Source organism: Hylobates moloch, unplaced genomic scaffold, assembly GCF_009828535.3.
Source record: "Hylobates moloch isolate HMO894 unplaced genomic scaffold, HMol_V3 SCAFFOLD_8, whole genome shotgun sequence".
Taxonomy (NCBI): Eukaryota; Metazoa; Chordata; class Mammalia; order Primates; family Hylobatidae; genus Hylobates; species Hylobates moloch.
Window position 1 is genome coordinate 12,771,112 of NW_026652283.1, and position 7,016 is coordinate 12,778,127.

A 7,016-nucleotide genomic window follows, 5' to 3' on the forward strand; every position below is an offset into this window, starting at 1 on the left:
TTGAAAAGAACTTAAATTTACACTTATTAATAAAGATTTAAAAATCTGTGTCTTCTGTATTAGTATTTCTTTTTTTTGTTTGTTTTTGTTTTTTTGTTACAGAGTCTCGCTCTGACGCCCAGGCTGGAGTGCAGTGGCGTGATCTCGGCTCACTGCAAGCTCCACCTCCTGGGTTCACGCCATTCTCCTGCCTCAGCCTCGCAAGTAGCTGGGACTACAGGCGCCCGCCACCGCGGCCAGCTAATTTTTTTGTATTTTTAGTAGAGACGGGGTTTCACCATATTAGCCAAGACGGTCTCGATCTCCCGACCTCATGATCCACCCGCCTCGGCCTCCCAAAGTGCTGGGATTACAGGCGTGAGCCACCGTAGTATTTTTAATTACTCTTTCATTTAAAGAACACTTTCCTCTACACCTTAATTTTGAAACAGCTGGTTATGTCACCTGCTTCAATCTTTATAGGTACATATGTAAATATGTAAATTGTAGTTGTAATCTATGTGATTGTTACTTATGTTCTTTTCTCATTTAAATCTACTTGCTATATAATTTTCTAGATATCTAGAAATAATAGGTCACATATTTATCAAGATAAAGACTACAGTTTTCTAATCTATCCCTTAAGTTTTATTTCCAATTTTTTAATATAATGAATAATTTGCTATAAACATCTGAACACAAAAAATACATTTTTTATTTAGAAGTATTTAATTTGAAATATATTCCTTCAAAGTAGGATTATTGATCACCAAGTACTATCATGTGTATTTCCTTCATTTCCAATGTTCTCTAGATAGATTTTACAAATTTGCAAAATCTTACTTGCACGTCTTTTTCTACTGCCCCGCAAACTTGGATTTTATTACCATATTTACATTCGTTTATACAACAGGGAAGAAGCAACATCTCCTATGGCCTTTAATGTATTTTGCTGTAGCTATTACCAAGCATACTGACTTGGTGTTCATTCTTTCTTGTGTGCAAATGGTTTGCTCCTCTTCTTTGGTCAATTATTATGTGGAAGAGGAATATTAATTTTATGTATCTATAGTCATTCTCTTTACATTTGAATGTTCAAATTATACCTATCATATTTATTTTTGCATGTTTCCCCTAGTATAACCTACTTTCTTCTATTAAAAACATTTGTAAATAGTAATAGAAATATAGAAATTTCTAACTACCATATTCTAAACTCCCAGGAACTTAATTTACATTGGCCTAAATTAGTCTCAATCTAGTGCTGAAAGTCTGGACGATTATTTTCTTCCTTTGCAATGTGGCTTTAACACTTTGACTTCATGAATCACCCAGGCAGACTGGTATTATGAATGTGAGTAAAGTTGAACCTGGTACACATCCAGGGTTTATGCTTTTAGAAAGCTGGTAAATACAGCATAGAAAGGCACTTCTCTCAGTAGCTTTCCATGGATTGAGATCATACAACCTGTGCTTGCACATGGCAGCCTTAAGCCACACTATTATTCCAAGAATACATTAGTGGGAATTACTTTTCAGAAGCCACTCCAGAAGCATCCTGGCCATAATCTCTCTAGAAATAGAGATAAACAAAAACTCGCAATAATTGAGCACAGTTAAGGGAAAGGCCATGTTCTTCTTGCAGCGATGTTAACTATCTCTCTTTTCTCTGACAGCAGTGGTCATCCACCACTTCAAAGTTAAAGGAACAACAGCCTTACATTGTGAGAAATTCTCTGTACTTTCTGAAGTTTCATCCTCATTAAGAAAAGATTATGGCGCGGTGGCTCACGCTTGTAATCCCAGCACTTTGGGAGGCCGAGGCGAGCGGATCACGAGGTCAGGAGATCGAGACCACAGTGAAACCCCGTCTCTACTAAAAATACAAAAAATTAGCCGGGCGTGGTGGCGGGCGCCTGTAGTCCCAGCTACTCAGAGAGGCTGAGGCGGGAGAATGGCGTGCACCCGGGAGGCGGAGCTTGCAGTGAACCAAAATCGCGCCACTGCACTCCAGCCTGGGTGACAGAGCGAGACTCCGTATCAAAAAAAAAAAAAAAAAAAAAAAAAAAAAGCGGTAGCATGGCGGGCCCCGGGGAGGGGGAGCTGGGAATAAAAAAAACGCCCCCCCCCCCCCCCCCCGGGGGGGAAAGGGGAGACCCCCCAAAAAAAAAAAAAAAAAAAAAAAAAAAAAGAAAAGATTATTGCATTAGAAAGTTCACTGAAACAACACCTGTGGAATTCATTTCCAAACTGATCTCATCTGCTCCCATGGTTTCAAATACCAACTGTACAACAATGATTTCCAAAAATCGTCTTTGTTGCAGAAGTTTCTTATTTGTTTTGGAGATTAACAATAGCAATAGACTCTTAATTGTTCTTCCAACTTCTGAATGACCCCTTCCCAAATAGCAAAATGCACCAGAGGGCTCTTTTAGGAACATACATTGATCATGGCACCTCCCACCATAAAATCCTTTAACTATCTCTTATCACTTACAGGATTAATTCTAACTTGCTTAGCATGGCAACGACTTATGTAGGATATTTGTTATTTACAGAATCCTACCACAGGGCAGAAAAAAATGTGGATTGTTGATTCTACAATAGTGAATTATACTGTATCATTCACATCCTCACATGGGTTGTCATACAGTTAACACAGCTCTTACATGGCTAAGTGGAAATAGGAAGGCAGTTTATGACTACATTTCAAGTCTTTCCATACTTTCTCCTTAGGAATACAGTTATGTGCCACATAATGACATTTCAGTGAATGATGGACCGCATATACAATGGACTGCATATATGAAGGTGGTCCCATAAGATTGTGACATTTTTATTGCACCTTTTCTATGTTTGAATATGTTTAGATACATAAATGCCATTGTGTTACAATTGTCCACAATATTTAATACAGTAACATGCTGTACAGGTTTGTAGCTTAGGAGCAATAGGCTATACCATATAGCCTAGGTGTATAGTAGGATATACCACTAGGTTTGCATAAGTACATTCTATGGTGTTCACATGATGACAAAATTTGCCTAACAACACGTTTCTCAGAACATATCCCCTTCATTAAGCAATGCCTAACTGTAGATAGTTATATTCTCTAATCCAATTTCTATATTTTTTGGAGAGCAGCTTATAAAATGCTATGTAAATTACAATGATTCTTATTAACTCAATAGTGGATTGGTGCTTATCAACACATTGGGCTTTAATGCTTTTGATGCTGTGACCATTAACGTATTATAAATGTTAATAAATGAATTAAATCTATCTCATGGTGAATTGTATCGAATCATATCACACAAAAATTACACTAACTACAGTAACAAAGCAAAATCAATGGCTCTTTAGATCATAGTTTAAGCTCAGAAGAAATAGGAAAAATATCTAAAATGACTGGTGAATTGAGTGTCTTGTTGGCTTCTTTGTACTTGAATAATCAGTCCTCCAAAATGTTTTGCTAGTTCCACATGTAAAAACTTTTTTTAAATATTGCTAATTACTGAACAGCAAAACTCCTTTTACTCTCATCAAATTATATTCCAAGATCACTTCCATGACAACCTCTTCCTTTCCCACTTGGATCATTTTCCATTTTAGTATTTCTTTTCTTAAATAAAACATATGCAAAAAACCGTCTCACTTAGAGAACAGAAGATGATAAAGCGTTTTCTTGTGCTTAAAATTTTGAATTATTCAGAGGCATCTTTGAGATGACTTGTTCCTGAATGTGTGCCTTAGAAAGACATATAATGGATGCTTATTCTGTATTTTATAGAGTGATATAGTTTGGCTCTGTGTCCCTACCCAAATCTCATCTCTAATTGTAGTCCCCACGTATCAAGGGAGGGACCTGGTGAGAGGCGATTGGATCATGGCAGTGGTTTCCCTCATGCTGTTCTTGTGATAGTGAGGGAGTTCTCACAATATCTGATGGTTTAAAAGTGTTTGGCAGTTCTCTCTTCACTCTCTGTCTCTCGCTCACTGCCTTGTGAAGAAGGTACTTGCTTCTCCTTTGCCTTCCGCCATGATTGTAAGTTTCCTGAGGCCTCCCCAGCCACGTGGAACTGTGAGTTAATTAAACCTCTTTCCTTTATAAATTACCCAGTCTTTATAGCAGCGTGAAAAAGGATTAATACATAGTTTTCTTTATTCTTGCCACTTTGCTCTTTTTCCTTGTGCTTACTCTAGCAAGTCAGATGGCAGAGGAGCTGAAAGAGATGGAAATGCCGGGAGAGGTGGCTGAGCAGGGGAGTAATGTTTCTGCTCTCTCTCCTTCTGGATTCTTCTGTCCCTACTGTATCTGAGGATTGTTTCCTTGTTCCTGTTGAAGAAGAAACCCTCTTCATTTCTCCATAAAGGGCTTATCCCCTCTGTCCCTTCGTGAGGTGCGGTTTCCTGGGAAGTCTAAGAATGTGCAGCAAGATTTACTAAAATATTTTCTCTAACCTTCAACTCTTATTTTACTCTCCAAATGGTGACTTGGGGCTCATTTTTAGAGTAAAGATGTAATTAAAAATCATATCTAGAGCTGGAGCTATCTTTGAGGCTGAAGGTCATATTTTCATTAAAAAGGATGTAAACGTGCACTTAGAGTGCTGGAACTATTCCTTGGTCCCAAACATTACTCTTTGTCACTTTTAAAAATTATTGTTTTGGGTCTGAAGAAATTATATTCCTAGTAATTCCTACTCACTACACAGATGTGATATGGTAATAACCAATAAAGACTGTTATAAAGTCTTCTACAATCATTGCATGCTATACGTACGCTTAGTAAATTTTAGCATCAGTAATTCCTAACTAAAAGTTTATAGAGAGAAATGAAAACCACATGCCCTAGCACCATCCCAAACTTAATTATAGTTGAGTCAAAAATGTCCATTCACACAATATATTTTATAAATCTGCTCATTATAATGCCTCTTTTTTCATTTCTACATTTAATAGTAAATGTCTATTTGATTTTTAAAAAATAAGTGAAGACCATACAAGTGACAAAAACAAAGCAGTTAGCAAAAATGACAGCTCGGAGCTTGTAAACTAAATGACAAGGTTTCAGCATGGTGTTCAAAAAGGCTGCAAATTTAGGATTGTTACTTATGTTCAATTATTAAGGCCAGGTTTAAATAACAAGCAAAAATATCACTTTGAGTCATAGGAGAGTATATGTAATTATTCCAAAAGAGTTGACAGAAAATTTGCTTCTGGCACTGTCTTAGTTAATGGTTTGATAAAAGTCATTTTTCTTTTTTTTTTTTTTTTTTTTTTTGAGAGGGAGTCTCACTCTACCACCCAAGCTGGAGTGCAGTGGCGCGATCTCAGCTCACTACATGCTCTGCCTCCTGGGTTCACGCCATTCTCCTGACTCAGCCTCCTTACTGGCTGGGACTACAGGTGCCAGCCACCACACCTGGTTAATATTTTTGTATTTTTAGTAGAGACGGGGTTTCACTGTGTTAGCCAGGATGGTCCCGATTTCCTGACCTCGTGATCCACCCAGCTTGACCTCCCAAAGTGCTGGAATTACAGGTGTGAGCCACCACGCCTGGCCATTTTTCTTACTTTTAATATGTTTTTGAAGGAAGAACTGGACAGAGCCACATGGGTCTCTTTCTTCCTAAAAAAAAAAAAAAAGTACAATGCAGGAAAATTTTCCTGTATTCTTTTGTGCTATTTTCTGAGCCCCAATGTTATTAAGACTCCAGAAAAGGCAGAGAAGGCAAAGGAGAGGACCTTCTTTATACCAGCTTCAGGGTCTTCTTCTCTTCATGAGCTAACTTCACGTTCATTCATCCTTCTATGTCCTCTTATGCACCTTTACTTTCCCCTTCCACCTTCAAAAAAGTCCTGACTGTAAGAAAACCATACAGTCTCCAAGGGAAACATCAGAAAGAAAAATTGAACAGCCTCATGTTTGTTTATTTTGCTCACTAGAAACAATAGATCCTTGCTGTACTCCTTGCTCTGTTGAGACAAGTACAAAAACAATTGCAGGGTTATCAGCTCCAACTTTGAGCTGGGAGCTGCCCAGTGATGGAAATGTCTTACTAATACATTAGCTCTATTGGCATTTCTAATTGGGGGCCCTAAGTACATTGAACTGGCTGTGCCCAGAGCTTTAGTATCTCAGAATTGTTTCCTCCCTGTTCCTTCAAAAAGTGGAATTAATAACAATTTTTAGAAGAACTCCCAGGTCAAAAATACATAAAACTCAATGTTGTATTTTCTAAAATAGTATTTCCCAATATCTGATGTACCCCTTTGGCAGAAGAAATAAAGATGTTTAATGGTATTTAGTTTGGAAAGCTGTAAGGCAGGCTGGGTTTCCCTTCTCCTCTGATCTATCTCTGCATGTCTTGCTACATTGGTCAGGTCACATTAGGTTTGGGGAAGACAAAGGAGATATAGAATAAGGTAAATCAGTCAAGATGCCTGACATAATCGATTGCTCTAAACATTATATTTACAAGAAAACCCCTCTTCAATAAATTGAATATGAATGAAACTCTGATCTATAAGTAAACACTCCACAGAAATATTAATTCGACTTTCTAAACTGGAGGAGCACTACTCTTGCTTAGTAGCATGGTTTAAGAACCTGTTATAACTTTAAAAATTGGGGAGTTACATGGACAGTTACCATGTTGTAGTATGTGTAAGTCATTCCTGAACCATTAAATAAATGCACACTGCGAGGAAGCTCATCAGCAGGAGCAACAAGCTACTGTTTAAGAGTGGGCAGTGCAAAAGTGAAGGCAGGAGAGAGGTCATTTTCACTTTCATCTTATTTTATAAGAGCAAAAAGGAAGCCACTTTTGAATTGGTACCAATTCTTCTTTGAATGTCTACTATAATTCTGCTGTGAATCCATCTGGTCTGGGACTTTTTTTGTTGGTAAGTTTTAAATTACCATTTCTTTTTTTTTTTTTTTAATTATACTTTAGGTTTTAGGGTACATGTGCACAATGTGCAGGTTTGTTACATATGTATCCATGTGCCATGTTGATTTCCTGCACCCATTA